Below are 17,433 nucleotides of genomic sequence, written 5' to 3' on the forward strand. Positions count from 1 at the left end.
CTTACAAGTTAGTTAAATGTGCCAATTAGGTATGATTTGATTTTACCATGTTTAAAGTAGAGAGCACACATACTTTTAACACTGGTTAGCAGTGGTAAAGTGTGTAGAGTCCTGAAGCCAGCAAACATGGGTTCAGAAAACAGGAGTTTTGAGGCAAAAGGTATGGGGATGACCTGCAGAGAGAGTCAAGTCCAAAAGTGGACTGGTTAATTTGTGATGGGTTAATGGAACATGAATAATGAGGGAACACAACAGTGAATGGTTTGGTGACTGGGTACACTGATGGATGGATAAGGTAATGTGTGGATGGATTAATGGATGAATGTGTGGATAAACTAATGGACTGATAGGTAGATGCATTGGTGTTTGTATGTGTAGATTTTTGGTTTAAAAGTAGAATTAGTTGAGAGGTTCAGACATTTACATTTGGTCCAGTTATGACTCGGCAAGTTCATTTTACAAATGATTCTAGGGTGGTTCGCAACTAGGTATATTGATGGGTTCCTGTACTGAGGAGATGAAATGTGAGGAAAGGATACCAAATGGATGTATCAATATTTGAATGAATTAATGATTTGGTGGCTTGCTGAGATAAATAAAAGGATTTTTATATGGTTCATACAAACAAAGCAGGACTGCATATTAGACCAACACAAACTTCATGGCATAGAAACACAGTCCACATTAATCATCAGTCAGTATTGGCCTATCTTGGCTGTAGTGTCCTGTGAGTGTGAATGACGGAACCCTTTTGGCTCTTGAAGGACTCTATAGATTGATGATGTAAGTGTTGGAACGTGATGAAGTGATTGCAGATTTAGAATGTTGGGTTTGCGGTTACAAGCAGACAATAAAGATTTGCAATACATAGGTCTGTGTGTGGTGTATTCAGTGGCAGTTCCCAGGTTGGGGAGGATGCTACAAATGGCGACAAGCTAGGGGAAAGTAACCGAAAGATCAACAGTGGTTTCCCAGAGAGTTTGCTGTGGATCAAGCAAACTGCTTGTGCGTACTACATGTGACTTCATCGCAGTGCAGGATTGATGTTTGGCATATATAGAGCCTTCCATACCTGAAATGGCGAGATGCCCAGTAGAAGGCTGTTCTTCCAAAGGAAACCAAGAAAGAGGCCACATTTCCCTTAAGCATAAAATATGACCCGAAGGCTAGCACATCACAGGGCCAGGCTGATGATATGAGTGGAACAGATCCTGATAGATGGCAGATGGAGACGGGGGAGATCCAGTCACATTGTCAGCCATGACCGTGAACAGTTACAATGCTGCCGCCTTCCTAAAATTACCAATACCCTTCAATATGACCTATAAGCAAAATATTGGAAATAGATGGACTGCTTGGATAGTGACAGTTGATGATTTCATTGATGCGCTAAAAAAACAGATAATATAAAGATCACCTCAAAAACTATGCTGGTGAGGGCATAAAAGAAGTCATAAAGAAAATGTTGTGAGCTGGTGAAGTAACATGCTGTCAAATTAAAGAAGCCTTGAATCTCAAATTCAATCCGATGTCAAATGTAGAGTACAGAAGGTACATTGTCAGTCAAGAGCTACAAAGTTGTTGAAACCATAGACAAATGTGTTGAGAGACTGTACACACTCATCAAACATTGTAGATTCAATGAATTTAATGATGAAGAAGCAATATGTCTCAGAGCTATTGACCAATGCCTGTCAGATTAATTCAGACGAAGAATGCTGAGAGAAACACCTATTCTGGAGTAGGCCTCAGAACTGAGCTCCAGCCCGCTGGCAGAGTTTTCTGAATTTGGGTACTTCACGCTACACAAAGTAGCGCGGAGTTCCCAAATTCCCACACTCCAGCATGCTGCAGAGTTTGTTGCTGCTGGTGAGATTGGGTTTTGACACTCACAGTTGCTGCACTGCTTCCAGCATGCTGGCAGCCAAAACAGGGCATCTTGTGAGCGCAACTCACTTCTGAAGTAGATTTTCCATTCCAGAGCCACAAAATCTAGTCAAAAAGAGATTTTGACTAGATTGTCTTCTCCAATGGACCCTGCAATTTGTTTTTCAGATTGATAAGCCTTTTTTTGCTTTCAAACAGGAAGGAAGAGCGTCACCCAGTCCAGAGCCACTTTTCTTGTGTCCCCTAGTGCCCCCCTAATCTAAGATACAGAACACCATGCCGGTAGTTAGAGAACTAGTTTCAACATTTTTTATGCTAGTTTGGAGCTTTGCAGGATTTGCGTCAAACATTTTGACGCTAATCCTGCAAAGCCCATTGAGGCCCATTATGAATAATACAAAAAAGAGCAGAAGATGGACTGAATGCAGAACAAATCAAATATTCACCCCCAGTCACAGATCTGGGTTTAATCCATCAGCTTTTTTTGCTCGCCATGCCATTCCAGTTTGGACCCAGCCATATGCAAATCAGTCTTCACCCAGTTCTCCTTGGGAACAGTCCAGCCCAAACTGCCAGGCCAGGCCCTCCCTGTAGCAGAAACAAGCATCCTGGAACCGGTTCCAGGGTATCACCCCTCTTCAGGCAGGCTAGCTTGAATATGGTGGCATAGGAAGCACAGGACCCACGTCTGGGCATATGAATCCCTCTTAGGGTGACAAATAAAAAAAAAAACAGATGATGGACGGAATGCAGAATAAATCACACATCCACCCCCCAGTCACAGATCAGGGTTTAATACTTCATTTTTTTTGCCCGCCATGCTATTCCAGTTTGGACCCAGCCATATTCAAATCATTCTTGACCCTGTTCTTCATGGGAACAGTCCAGCCCAAACTGCCAGGCCAAGTCCTACCTGGAGCAAAAACAAGCATCCTGGACTGGTTTCGGGGTATCACCCCTTTTCAGCCATACTAGTTTAAAGCTGGTGGCATAGCGAGCAGGGGACCCACTTCTGGGCATACAAATCCCACTTAGGGCAACAAATGCAAAAAGAACAGATGATGGACAAAATGCAGAACACATCAAACATTCACCCCAAGTCACAGATCTGGGTTTAATCCATAATTGTTTTTGCTCGCCATGCAATTCCAGTTTGGTCCCAGCCATATACAAATCAGTCTTGACCTCATGGGAACAGTCCAGCCCGAACTGCCAGACCAGGTCCTCCTTGGAGCAGAAACAAGCATCCTGTGGCAGGTTTTGGCGGTATCAGCTCTCTTCAGCCTGGCTAGCTTGAATGTCGTGTCATAGCGAGCATGGGACAAGGGCATTGGCATGGGGTCCCCCTACCGAGCTCCCTCAAAATGCGCACTATCTGCAGTGCAGACAGTGCACATGTCAAGGGTGCTGGTGCCCCCAGGTGTGACAGCATTGCTGCTGGCTCTTTTATGAGTCGGCAACAATGCTGCTGCACCTTTCCCAGAGAGCTGATCCATGGAAACCTTGGTTCCCACCAGTCAGCCCAGAGAGAAAGTCATAAAGGAGCTGAAAGGGAGGTTGCCAGCACTGCGACCTCTCCGTGGGGAGTTTGGTGGACCCATTTTTCCATCTGCCAAACTCATAATCAGCCCCATAGTCAGCAACATATTGACTGCCTGCAGAAGCATCTGCACTCATTTCAGCCATTCTTTTAAAGCCCATAAACAGCTGTGGATTATTCAGCTTGGTAACAGAGTACCAGTTGAAGCCCTGATACAGTAGGTGTCAACATGTTGGAGCTCAACCTATTATATTTTGCAGCATCTGAGCAGTACAAACACATCAATGACTATGTAATTCGGAGGAGCTGATGCAATTGGGAAAGCTATGACCATGGGTGTGGTACAAATGGGGCCTAGTCAAATGCTTCACACAGGTGGTGCTCACTTTTGAGGTTTTCAAGCGGGAAGTTAGCAAGGAGGACAGTACAATAGGCCAAGCTATCCTGTTATTGCATTTGGTGTAGGAGCAGTTAAAGAAGGTGTCAGAAAGGTTCTCATTTGGGGGTGCGAACGAAATCCCAGAAGCGCAGGCCTTGTTTGAGAGCCTAAGATATCACTTGACTTGTAAAGCAAGGCTGCAAAAGGACAGATTCTTGTTCAAAGAGTACATCTGTGCCACCCTTCTTGATCCACGCTCCAAAAAATTATTTTAACACTTTCATTCCATTTCCTGAATGGGATGTTTCACAATGCAAGAGATGGATTGTTGAGGAAGCAGGGGAACTGGAAGAAGAATCACTGGAACTTAGAGTCCCACTCCACAGTTCTGGAGTGCCGCCTTCAACTTCCAGAGAGAGCAGTCTTGTCTCACATCCACCAACCCCCCAACAAGAAAACTGGCGACAGCAGCAACAGAGGAATTGGGCCCAACCTTTGCATTGCCTTGGTTTCAAGTGGCAGGTCATAATGCTGGTGCAGAGGCAAAGGAAACAGTGGTGAAGCAGGTGGCAATGACACTTCAGAGGATGTTCCAGAGGTATCTGGTTGAGCCGAAATAGGTGTATGTGGATCAAAACCCATTGGTGTATTGGTATGGAAAGATGTGCAAGTGGGCAAATCTCAGCAAGCTGGCAATAATGTATCTGGCTTGTCCTGTAGCCAGGATGTCTGCTTTAAGTGTGTTCAGTGAAGCTGGTGCATGTGGTTACAATGAGAATGACCAGTCTCTCGCCTCAAAACGTGGAGTGATTGATCATGATCAAAATGAACCAGCATTTTATACCACCTGATTACACCATTCCCAAAACACCACAGGAGGAGGAAGAGGATGATTGGTAAAAATCAAGCGTGTTAGCTTCTGGGAGAACCACCAGAGTTTGAGGATGAATTCTACTTCCAGACTGAGTATGCCAGTGCCACCATATACATTTTTTATTATTTCTTGTTAAGCTTCTTTTTCTCTGACTTTCTTTGCAAAAAAACTAAATATATCCTTGTGCAACATTATGCCTGTGTCAGATTTATGCCGCACCACCAGTTTATAGTCACATATAAGCCCACACTGGAGTTGGACCTGTGTGCAGTGAGGAAGCCCCACATACCCTTCAGGACATTGGAAACAATGCCTGCCTGCCTCCCTCACATGCAATTGCCAATCCTTTTTTTACATCACCTAGCAGGGCTGCATAGAAGATCATTGATAAAAAAGATTGCCAGTGCAAATGCCTAATCCCAATGTGTGCATACAATCTAAGAGGAGATATTTTGTTCAATCACCGTGCTTGGATTGGAAGAGATAACTTCTAAGTATTTCACCAATGAGAGGTGGTATATTTATTGATTGTGAATTTGTGAGTGATGACTGATGTATGTGGTGGCTGACAATGAGGAAGGGAGTTTCTGATGATTTACAATGTTTGAGGGCTGATTGGTAATAATTTTTTCCTGAAAGTGATTGGCCTTTCAAAATTAGTGAAATTTACCTGCAGGGTCCACTCCATTTCTCTGGCTCCTCAGAACAGACCAGCCACTTTAGTTACCGAACACAAATCGGCCCATAAAATACTCCAGTTATGTTTCTATTTGTGGTCTTCAACAGCAGTGCACATCACAGGTCTACCTTGCATGGTTTGGGACTGGAACAGAGTTACTCAAAATATGGAGGAGGAAGATGAAAGGACTCGGGCAGGACTACCTCAACAGCTAGAAAGAAGAAAGTTATTGACTTCAAAGTGAGCCTGTGATGATGGCGAAGACTCTGAGGCCTAGTACCACTCAGCTTTGTGATCTAGAGAGAGGTGCGTTGATTTGGAAATGTTGCTGAGTTTGTGTTTATTGCATTGCTAGCTCAAATGTGAATCTCCTTATATGTTCTTGCTCTGCCTCTGAGTCTTCTTGGTACACTCCTAACTTGTCATGAAGCTTACCTTACTTTCTTTTGTCCTTCTCCTTTACTCTATACTACAGCTATTGTTTTTTTTTTCAATACACAAACCTTGTCCTTTTCTGCATGAACAAAACTTGGGGAAAGCTCAAGACTCCAACTTATCTACCGGACAGGTTCAGACAGGCACCAGAGTGACGATCTTTCCTAGAAGAATAGAGGTGCATCACCTAATTTGGCAATACAGTACCATTTTTCTTTTAACAATTTTATAACTGGGTGAGTTAAATTCAATCTTCCATATTTCAAATCCAGAAGACATAACACTTAGGATATACAAACTGGTGTCTCTATGCAGCAGTAGGACTGTTTGCAATGTGTTTACTGAACTGTGTCATACTTACTCATCCCTTTGTTTCCTTCCACAACAGATTGATGATAGTGTGCTGCTCAGCGGCCCAACTAATATTGTTGTGGTTTCGTTTGTGTAGTGTTTGTCTCTGTCACACCTTTCCCCAAATCCCCTTTCCAATCAATTCATTGAGCCCCTAACCTAGGCTTTGTGATTTATTGAGGTGTGACCTAAGTTTACACCGTAAATGAATCACACAGTTGCTGGGCGGATGTGGTGAAAGCAATACCAACTCACCAGCCCCATCAACATCATCATTCAAGCCGTGTGTGTGTGTTCCCTAAATGCTTAACCTGGTCCAACCACTCTTGAGTCTGAGCCCACTTCTTCTGATTCCATGATTTCCTTTCCTAAGTTTAGTTTTATAGCTCCCCACCATTGTTCAGAAGAAATTGATATTGCTAGATTTTATTATCATATGGTCTTCTTTTTTGTGTGTCTAATGCTGTCATTGTGGTAGTCTGGTCGCAGTCTTCCTAAAGTTATGACATATGACCCACAAACTCACTCTTTTCTTTCTATTTAGTTGGCAGTGGTGGATAACTCTTTAATTAATCCTTGAATTAGAGTTCATATAGGCGGGAGTGGCACCTTCTGTCTTCCCTGTAAGCGTAAGAACTTGCTACTACTACCCCTACAACCACCTTAAGATGACACTTTTGGAAAAACCCTACAGTAAGATAACTCCTTCATTTTATCTATTCAGGTAAGAGAAGAACTCTGGATTGAAGTGAACTTGTTTAGTTAGTAATGAACTCCTACTGAAGAAGATGTTGTCTGCGTGTACTGGGTTTTTGTAGGCAAAATAGTCAAGGACATTCATCCCCTAGTGGTCAATATATAGTTGCAGAGGGCAATAGGGTATAGGTAAATGATATATACCTTTTTAGCACATTTTTTTTTAAAAACAGGCTACACTAAAAGACAGCAGTGCAAACTAAAAGTCGAAAAAAACTAAATACAGATTTGAGACACAAATGAAGTTTAAAAAAATCCACTTTAATTATTTACAAAAAGAAAACCATCCCTCTCCACCCACAACAGTCCCACCTCTTTCACCGAACAAATAACCTTGTCCTCAAAAAGTTGAAAGAAAAGTCCAAAGTCCATCCCAAATCTCTCAACACCCTCTCCACCCGCATCAGGTCCCTCCCACCAAAACAAAAAATAAAAATAAAAAAATGGCTTAAAAAAAGGTAATGTCAATATTGGTCCAAAGCTGTTCCAGTATCTTCTCAATTCTGGTGACCCCATTCTCCATCTGGTCCATCTACTGCAGGTTGCTTCTGGGCAATGCCCCGTTGGAGCTGGAAGGTGCAGCAGCAGGTACAGTCAGGAACCCAGACTGCTGGCGCAGGTGATGTACTGTCCGGAAGGCTGGGTGCTGGTGTGCTGCTCTGCTAGGTCTTGGGTCCAAGGCAGCTGTTTCGGCCTCTTCCTCCTCCAGCCACTGATATTCGGCCTGAATGTTCCCCAGCCTCTGCTGCCGCAGATGGGCAGCTATCTTCTTCCTGGTTGTGGTCGTTGAGCAGGATTAGATATATTCTATAAAAAGAAGAATAAGAAAGACAAATTGTAAACAATGCTCTGAACATACAGTTCTTCAAATGTGTGGGTGACACAATAGCACTAGATTGCTGGTCCCCGAGGGGCATTGCAATTTAATGTGATTATGATTAGGAGAGTCTCAGGCCAATCATATTTGTTTACCTACAAAATGACTCAATAAAAAGCACTGACTGTCTTGTAGAAAAGAATTAAGGCAGACCAAGACCAGATTAAAAAAACAATGATTTCATTTTTTTCTCCAACGGCTTTACTAGTAACTAAACAGTCACATTTTGTGGAAAAATAAAAACATTTATGATGCATAAGTCATTATGCAATAGGGAGTAAAAGCTATTGTGCCAATCAATTAAAGGCATGCTAGCCAGATCTTCAAGTACTTTGCTAATGTCTGCAGCTCAGGCAGCTGTAGCTAACAATTAACTATCTTTAATTCAATGGCCGTGCTCTTCCCCAAATGTTTTTCACTTAGTTTCTACCCTGACTCCTAAGAGGCAGATGAATAAATAAGATAGGTTACACGTCATGTATAAAAATACAGATATATTTATCCTGTCTGCCATAAGCAGATGGGAAAACAATGCACTGCACTACAGGACAAGGAATGGACTATAAAGATTGTATTTGCACGTTCATCACAGAGAATCCCTTGCGCCAAACTTAAAATCAAATCAGGCACCTACTAGGCCCACTTTCCTCACTGGTCTTGTCCACCATCACAAATTATTTCAAACAAATTGATTTTCTAGGCAGTAATGAAAGTAAAGAAACTTGACTTACTCTACTGCAGAGTACAGCAGATAGATTAGGCAGGAAGGTTGAGCTTTTGCTATAGACAAATAGAGGGGTGCCACTGATCTCTCTGCAGAAGAAGAGCTCCCTTCTTTATTCATTCAGGCAATTATTCAATCATCCTTTCATTCTTCCCCTATATACAACCATAGCCACCATGATTTAAGCTTTACTTTCTCCCATCCAGTCTTTCACTCAAATTCACAATCCTTTATCCATCCATTCAGTACCCACTAGCCACCCTTTCTATCAATCATCCTTTCATCCATTTACTCAATAGTCTCCCACACATCATTTTTCATCCACCTATGAGACCTTTCCTCTCACTCTTTTCACCTATCCTTTCTTTTAACCTTCCATTCGTTCACATTTCCATCAAGCCATCCTTTTTAGCGTACATTATGTGTGCTTTTGCTGAGTTGCAGATAGAAGAGGCCATAAGTAACTCAAGCACAACTGTAGCTGTAATGCTGAGGGAGGGGGTTCAAGAATCTGATCACAACAACACCCTTTTAACTAGTGAATAATAGTAATTGTCAATAAGCAAACAATGTGAATTACCATAACCCATCCCTACCTATGTGTCTCCCCCTGCTCCATCTGCTTCTACAGTGGTTGGTGTGGCTATAAATAAACAGTATGCGTTTTTTAGATGCCAGGTACAATTCCACTTCTTAATTTTCAAACAAATGCAACTGCAATATATTGTTACAGTTCGGTTAGCACTGCAGTATCTTCTGCCAAATATATCACTCTAGGAATTTTGTTGAAATGTTAGAAAAGCCAGGTAGTCAAGCCAACCAAAGGCTTTGTGTAATAGAGGGGCAGAGCTACAGCCTATGATTGACGATGACTCTGAACCATTGAAGAGCAATGAAGAGGTGAAATATAAAATGGTCAATGAAAGACAGAAAAAAGATAATGCAGGAATAGCAGGAATTAAAAATAAACTTTGAAGGGGAGTTGGAAAAAAGGGAGACAATATAAATTAAAGTAAACAAGGCAAAATTCAAAGTAGTATAAAAGTGGGGAGAGATAAAAGTTAGGGAAATAATAATGATAATCTTAATAATAATAATAATAATAAGTAATATAACTTACTGGGATGAGCAGAGCCATCACCATTGGCACTGGTGTTTGGCAGCTCCCCGGCTCCTGCGGGACCCACTGGTAAAGTGCACCTCTTCTTGCCCTTCATTGTTGATGTAAGAAATAAAGAAGATAAAAAAATACATTAGTAGTAATGATACCGTTAAGGTAGTGATACTGTTAATCTCCACAAAATTATTATATAACAGGCAAATACAATAAGATTGTATTTAAATCACATCGTCCATGGCACTAGTATCAACTATCATTGAGTTGGTTGCAATCCTAAAATCCCTATTCCAAATTTCCTTAACAAAAACTACATTTGAAACTAATACATTGCAATGAATGATCTTTAATTCTATTCTCATTTTTCAAGCTCCTTGATAGACCAACTCAGTCTCCTTTTTTTGCAATACAAGCATACTCGCATCACTGTGAAATGACTAGGGAATATAGGGGCTACATAAAGTCACAGAGAACACTAACACACTGATATCACTAATTCACTATTCACATAGGAGTCTGCTTTACAATGGCTTCTTAATCAGCCAAAGTGAGTGCCTGCGAGTATGATGATGTAGGCCTGAGCAAATGCATAGCTCTAACTGGACCATATAATAAATAATATTCTTAACATAAAATAAACGTAACTTACCTCTGAGTGGAAGCCGCATGCTATTCAGAAACAAATGTTAGCATTTTAAAACACACACACAATAAAAATATAATACTCACCAACCCCAGGAATCTCAACGCTCAGCAGGTCAAGCAGGTCCTGCTTGCGGTCGATTATATCTGCCCAGTGGTGCATCAGCTGCTGGGTAGTGTGCTTGACCTGGGTGGTGGCCATGATCAACCGGTGCATCCTAGCCCAACACTGCTGATGCTCCCTTAGGGGGGAACTGCTCCCAGGCCTGCCGCCTGCTGCTAGCATGTAGGGGAGGTGGTGCTGCATATAAAAAAACAGCGCTGCCACCTTCCCCTCACTAAATATCAGGCGAGGCTGCACCCCTTGACAGTACTGCCACCTGCAAGGTAGGCAGCCGCTGTTCCCTTGCTCTGTCATGGTGCTGGGTGGGATAGGATGGAGATGAGAAGAAAATAAACTGGAGGAAAAGGATGGAAGGAAGAAATAGGCGAAAAATAAACAAAAAATCAAAAAGTCACAAAATACACACAAAAAATGAAAAAACGTAAAAATAATCAGACACAAAAAGGCAAACTAATGCAATAAATAAAAAATAGAGGTAGACTAAGTGTAAGGGTGGGGGATTGCAAAGATTGATGTGGGATGAAAAAAAAGGCCCAGCACCATAAACATAGTGGTAAACAAGATGACCACACCCATGTGAACCGTGCTGTGCCATTCATGCACAATTTTGAACGCTAGTATATACTTTTCATTGCATTTGATGTCAAACACGACGCAAACGGGTGCAATGGAGAACTCTGCCTGTTAGCAAAACTCTGCGTAGGGCAGTGGAATTTTTTTTCACTTCACAGAGTTGCGCATAGCGTGTTTCCATGCACTCCGTCCAGGCCTAGTCTGGAGGGAGTTATTATGGCTGCCAGAGCTGAAGAGCCTGCTGATCGACAAGCTGTCAACATGGAGGCCGGAGGTGCCGAAAGTGAGTCAGTCATGAAAATGAAAAGCAAGCCAAAACACAAGGAAAAAGAAGTTGGGTTTCAGATATGGATTATTGATTCCACATGTATTTAAATATCCTGCCACTGCACAGATATACAAAGGTTGTGTTGAAGACAACCATTTAGTGACAGTTTGCAAGGCTATGAAAAAATGAGTGTGCCACGGCGAGAAGTCTAAATGGCTGACCAAACTTTCCAGAAGCGACTCTCGATGCATGCCCACAAGACCAAGCAACATTATTAGTTAAGACAAATAGAAACCAAACGAAGATGATCGTCATCTAAGTCATCAGTGAAAAGTTTGTCACTGTCAGTATCAAGTGAATGTGAAGAAGTTAATTGTGCAATGTCGATGTTTACCTCAGAAAAATGAGCACATGCTGAACTGGCCACAAGTGAAGAAAATTACCAGCTAAACAAAAGTCGACATGAAGACGAATCCCAGTCATTCAAGCATTGTTTGAAGATTACACTGAAGATAAATGTTTTTTCAATACCTTTCATCATTGACAGTGGAGATTTGATAAATATTATGCCTGAGGAGAAATATAATGAACTGTCTCTATTGCCATGACTGACGCTATCGACAACCAAAGTGTACACATGATCTGCATTGACACCCTTGAAAAGTAAAGGTCCATTTGTTGTAACTATGAAATACAAGAACACAAAAGTGCAATCGCCCATTCACACACTTTAAGGTACAACGTCAAGTTCCTGTTGACTCAGTTTCAGCACAGCTGCTGATAGGGGACTGATCTCAGTGAACTGCAATATAAATGCTCATCAAGAAATAGTAAGTCAGTTTCCTTCATTGTTTAATGGATTGGGAAAACTTAAGACTATGAAAGTGCAATTGCATATTAATGAGGATGTCAATCCTGTTGCTCAAAGACACAGAGAAATTGCATTTCATTTACTAGAATCTGTGGAAAAGGAACTCACATCATTACTTAAGCATGATATCATTGAGCGTTCTACTGGTCTGACAGCATGGGTTTCTCCCATAGTAGTAGTGCCCAAAAAGGACAGTGAAGGAGCTGTACGTAACTTGTCTGGATATGCGTCAAGCGAACAAGGCATTTGAAAGAGAGCGACATCCAGGTCCGAACATTGCTGACATGATAACACAGTTGAATGGTACAAAAATCTTCTCTTGACTTGACTTGAATAAAGCATATCATCAGTTGGAACGCAAGGAGATCTGAATTACATTATAACTTTTTCTACACATACTGGTCTATTTCGAAACAAAAGACTAAAGGCGGGATTCAGAACTCCTTTACTCCATCACAGCCAAAATCTAAATTCCATGGAAGATAATGGGATTTTGATCTCGGTGGAAGGGATATCTGTCACCTGTGTGATGGTGTAACCCATCTGCTAATTTCTAAATCAGGCCCTATGTTTCGGTGTGCCATCAGCTGCAGAGAATTTTCAAATTGTCATTGGACGTATCATACAGCATGCTGTGAATGCTTTCAACTATAGCGATGACATGCTTTTTTTCTGAGCTATACAGAAGGGACACGATAAAGCTCTCAGGCAAGTGTGTCATTTAAACTCTGATGAAGGTCAAACGCTAAATGCTGAGAAATGTGAACTCAATAAAAATAAGCTAAAATTATTTGCCCATGTCTTTTCTGATTGGCATGACACCTGAAAACAGGTTTATTGAAGTAGAGGTAATAAAGTTACGAGTTTTACTAGCTTTGTCCACCCGCGAGATTAACAGCGCATTTTACCTCCGTAGAAACCAGAGATTGCTTGCATTAAAGCTGGAGAGGCCTCGTGTATTGTGAGCCGATGGGACCCCTGGTTCCACTAAGATGGCCGCCGTGGTCCCCCTACATTTTTGAAACAGACGCGAGGTAGTGCACTGACACATTTAGAAACAGATGCAAGATTAGAAACCCAGTAGCTTTATAACCTACGCGCGCGATAGTGCTATCATCGCTACCACTAGGCACATGCGAGGGATTAGTATCCTCCTGCTGACGAGAGCTGCGGATGCACATAGATGGCATTCTATTCCCGGTAGGTGTGTACCATGACCTGTGAATCCATATTTGAGTTCTGGTTAGGCGACGCGCTTATTTGACAGCCTTCGTTTTTGTTTTAGACTGAGGATTTGTTTCCCGGTGCCGGGTTTGGCCCTGCTAAGAGTTACTCCCCCAGGCCAGTTGAGTCCATATGATTCTACTTGATTCTTAAACTACGGGCTAAAGTAAGATCAGAGCACAACATTGACAGCATTAATTAAAAAGCAGAGTTCGTGTGCATGCTAATATACTAATGCAATTTTGTATCTCTGGGCTGGCTAGGTTTCCTTACGTAAGCAGATATGGGCAGTTTCAAGTAGGTTTCCGTCCAACAGAATAAAGGTAATTAATGGTGCCTTATTCGGAGCGGTTGCTCCATATATGAGCAATGCATGCCCTCACACAACACTGATCATGTTATCCATTTCAGACTCTTGACATAGACTTTCGTAATTCAACACTTGTAATTCTAGAAATTGTTGTCACCCTCTCCACACAGTGGTGTAAGTGGGGTGTGATGGATGATGGGACACGCATGTTTCTGTTGACACTGGCACACACTCTGATTGCAGACTTACTGCTCTGATACCGTATGGAATGGTACAAATTCATGTTTATTGTTGATTTTTATATAGAAGGTATTGCCCCTCTCCAGCCCTGATGAGGCCCTGACTGCGGAGGCCGAAACGCGTCGACACATTTTCTGCAAGATTGTGGGCTTGTAAATTAATGGACTATAACTAAGAAACTTGATATGCACTACACAATACCTTTGGAAACAAATATATAGGTATTAGACAGCTGGGTGCAGCAAAGACCCGCAACCAATGCGTTTACAGTGGATTACAACTTTAATTTTATATTAGTGACCACATTGTAAAGAAAATATATGGGGCATAACCCTCCTTTGTTTACACCGCCAATATTCAGGGATTTGATTTTTTGTCATAATTGTTGTGATGTCATGTTTATATTTATGTTATGTATATATATTTTTTTGTGATAGAATGTTCACCGAATAAGCACTGCTGACCTTTTTGTAGAATAATTGAAATAAACAAGGGAAAGAAATTGACTCGAGACCAGAATTGACACTGTTCTCTTAAAGTAATAAGGCTATTTGTCCCTACCTGCCGATATTTTGTGTTTATGATTATTGGTTAACCCAGGGCAGAATAGGGCTACAGGGTTCCCTCTTTTCAAGTATATACCAGATCCAGCTAAAGCACAAATGTTGTCTACTGCCAGTCCTCCACAAGGTGATTCCATGTTACACTCTTTTCTTGGCATGGCCAGTTACTGTTCCAGATACGTACAAGACTTTGCTACTGAGAGTGCACCATTGAGAGAGCTAGCAAAAAAGAATATTTCATTTCACTGGACACATGAATGGGAGTAAAGATTTAAGAGATCCAAATAAGCTTTAGAACATGCTACAGAAATAGCATATTTTGATGCAAAGTTACACACAGAAGTTGTTGTTGATGCTAGCCCAGACACATTGGGCACAATCGTTACACAGCACAATGGACACACACATGTTTAAAGATATGTTGTAGCAAATGCAAGCAAAAGTTTGTCTGATATTGATCCTTATTCACAACCTGACAAGAATGGTTAGCAGTGGTGTGGACTTGTGAACATTTCCATGTGTTCCTATATGGGAAGCCTTTCATGTTAGTGACAAATCATCAAGCATTGCTAACCATGTTTGGCAATCCAATGGTGAAGGTGCATCTGCGCATTGAACATTATGATTACAAGAGTACATCTACACAATTGTGCATTGTCCAGGGAAAGATCAAAATCCTGCCCACTACTCCAGGGTGCCTATACAGTGTCAAGGTACCCCATCTAAGATAGATGAGGCCTACTTAAACTTCATCGTGAAATCAAACACACCAGCTGCCATTTCATTGGAACAAATTGTCACACCCATGAGTCAAGATTGTGACATGTTCATACTGAAAGATATTATTACACATCAGTCATGGAACCAACATACTGGACCTCTTTCCAGTGACAGTGAATACCAGAAGTTAAAAAATGTCAAAGATAAACTGTTCATGACACAAGAAGGCATTATCATGAGAGCTTTCAGAATTGTCATTCAGGAGAGTCTGTGTTCACAGATAATTGAAGTGGCCCATGAAGTACATTGTGGAATGGTTGCCACAAAATGAGCTCTATGAGATTGAGTATGATTCCCTCATCTCAATGAAAGAGTTGAAAGAGAGTTGAAGGCCTGTAATTTATACAACTGCCTCTCATGGAAAACTACTCAACACCCCTTAAATATGCAGTGTTGCAAAAGCATGCATGGGAAAGAATTGCTGTTGACATTTTCAGTCCACTTTATAATGGACATCATTCAATGTTGATTGTGGAAGAGTACTCCCACTTTCCATTAATAGAAGACCTCTCATCTATCACTCGAAAAAAGAGTCATCAAGAGATTAGACGGCATCCCTGGGACATAGGGCATTCCTGCAATTTTAAAATATGACAATGGCTCACCTTTCAATAGTCAAGAATTCAGAGACTTTCCCAATCTACTTAATGTGAAGCATCAGAAGAACACACCTCTTTGGCCACAGGCTAATGGCCTTGATGAACGTTTCATGAGTACATTATAAAAAAAAGCTGTTTAGCGAGCTGCATTAGAAAAGCTTGAACTCAAGGCTGTCTTCAATTCTACCCTACGAGCTTACCGTTCGACTCCTCACTCAACCACAGGTGAAAGCCCTGCAACGTGGATGTTCAGGAAAGCAATAATGACTCAGTTACCTCAGTGTGACAACACAAGATCGAGAACAGATGACAAAAGACTTAGATCATAAAAACAAAAAGAAGGCCTATGCCAGCAAGAGACAACATGCAAAATACATTCTTTTCACAAGAGGAGATCAAGTGCTCATCCATCAGCCAAGAAAATGTAAATCTGAAGCTCCATTTGATACTGAGCCATTCCATGCTGTAACTAGCAAAGGACACATGGTGATTGCCCCACATCATGGGAAGTCCATCACACAAGATTCCTCGCATTTCAGACATGTGACACCGCTCATCAGATACTATTGTGAATGCAGAGACTGGTTCAGCAAAGACAATTGGAACACCACAGAATGCTATTGCTTCGGCACCACCAATGCAGACTATGGACATTCCTGTTGTTGATTTCCAGTTTCCAAGGCCACAATCAGGGAAGTCTTCAAAGCACCAACAAGGCTTATTGAAGAGTTATGTTTGTGCATATGTTTGTAAAAAATCTATTTTTTATTTAACACAGTGGGAGATGTAGTGTTATGTGAGTGTGAATGACAGAACCCTTTTGGCTCCTGAAAGTCTCTGTGAGTGCTAGAACATGGTGAAGTGAATGCAGGTTTAGGATGTAGATTTTGCGGCTATATGCAGACAAATAAAGACATGTAATACATAGCTCCATGTGTGGAGTATTTATTGCTGGTACCCAATATCTAAGCAGACCAGAGAGAGATATTGAAGGCATCATCAAAAATGACACTCTAGTTCCAAAGGAATCCATGGCAACACATCTAATCCTTTTGCATGCCCAAGGTAAACAAAAGAAAGATGCAAGTAGCATCTTCAAACCATTTATTGAAATGATCATATTCTTGTATTAAAAGCATGTGCTGTGATTATTAGTAAGATAAGACATATTACTGTAATCAGCATTATTAAAATGATAAACAATATGGACAATTCAACCATGGTGGAAGTTGCTAATGTTTGCATACTCCTATATATATATCTAATATATTTACTAAAGAGAGCATAGAGAGAGTACCCTCAGCCAGATCAGCTGGAATAGTCCAATGTCATAAGGGCACACAAGGCCACAGGGCACAGTCCAAAGCCCAACCTGTATCCTGACACATCCGGAGAGAACACTGCAGGGGCATCATTTTGCAGGTGGGAAGGCACTTCAGGGGGTTGTGGGGGAACTTCAGCCGAATACAGGAACGTCCCCACTGGTTCTGGATGGGGCTCTATGCCCATTGATTTGTCCTGGGAAGTGCAAGGCTACGGTCTCTGAAGTGGGTGACTTGCCCACTGGTTCTGGAGGGGGCAACATCCCCATTGCTTTGACCTTGGGAGTGCAAGGCCACA

The 17,433-nt window shown here is 41.6% G+C and overlaps 1 long non-coding RNA gene across 1 annotated transcript in view; it reads left to right on the forward strand.

The window, feature by feature from the left end:
- Positions 1 to 17,433, forward strand: part of LOC138249262 (uncharacterized) — a 254,165-nt gene that overhangs the window by 66,123 nt on the left and 170,609 nt on the right. The window lies entirely within an intron of this gene.

The sequence above is a fragment of the Pleurodeles waltl genome, chromosome 8 (genome assembly GCF_031143425.1).
Source record: "Pleurodeles waltl isolate 20211129_DDA chromosome 8, aPleWal1.hap1.20221129, whole genome shotgun sequence".
Taxonomy (NCBI): Eukaryota; Metazoa; Chordata; class Amphibia; order Caudata; family Salamandridae; genus Pleurodeles; species Pleurodeles waltl.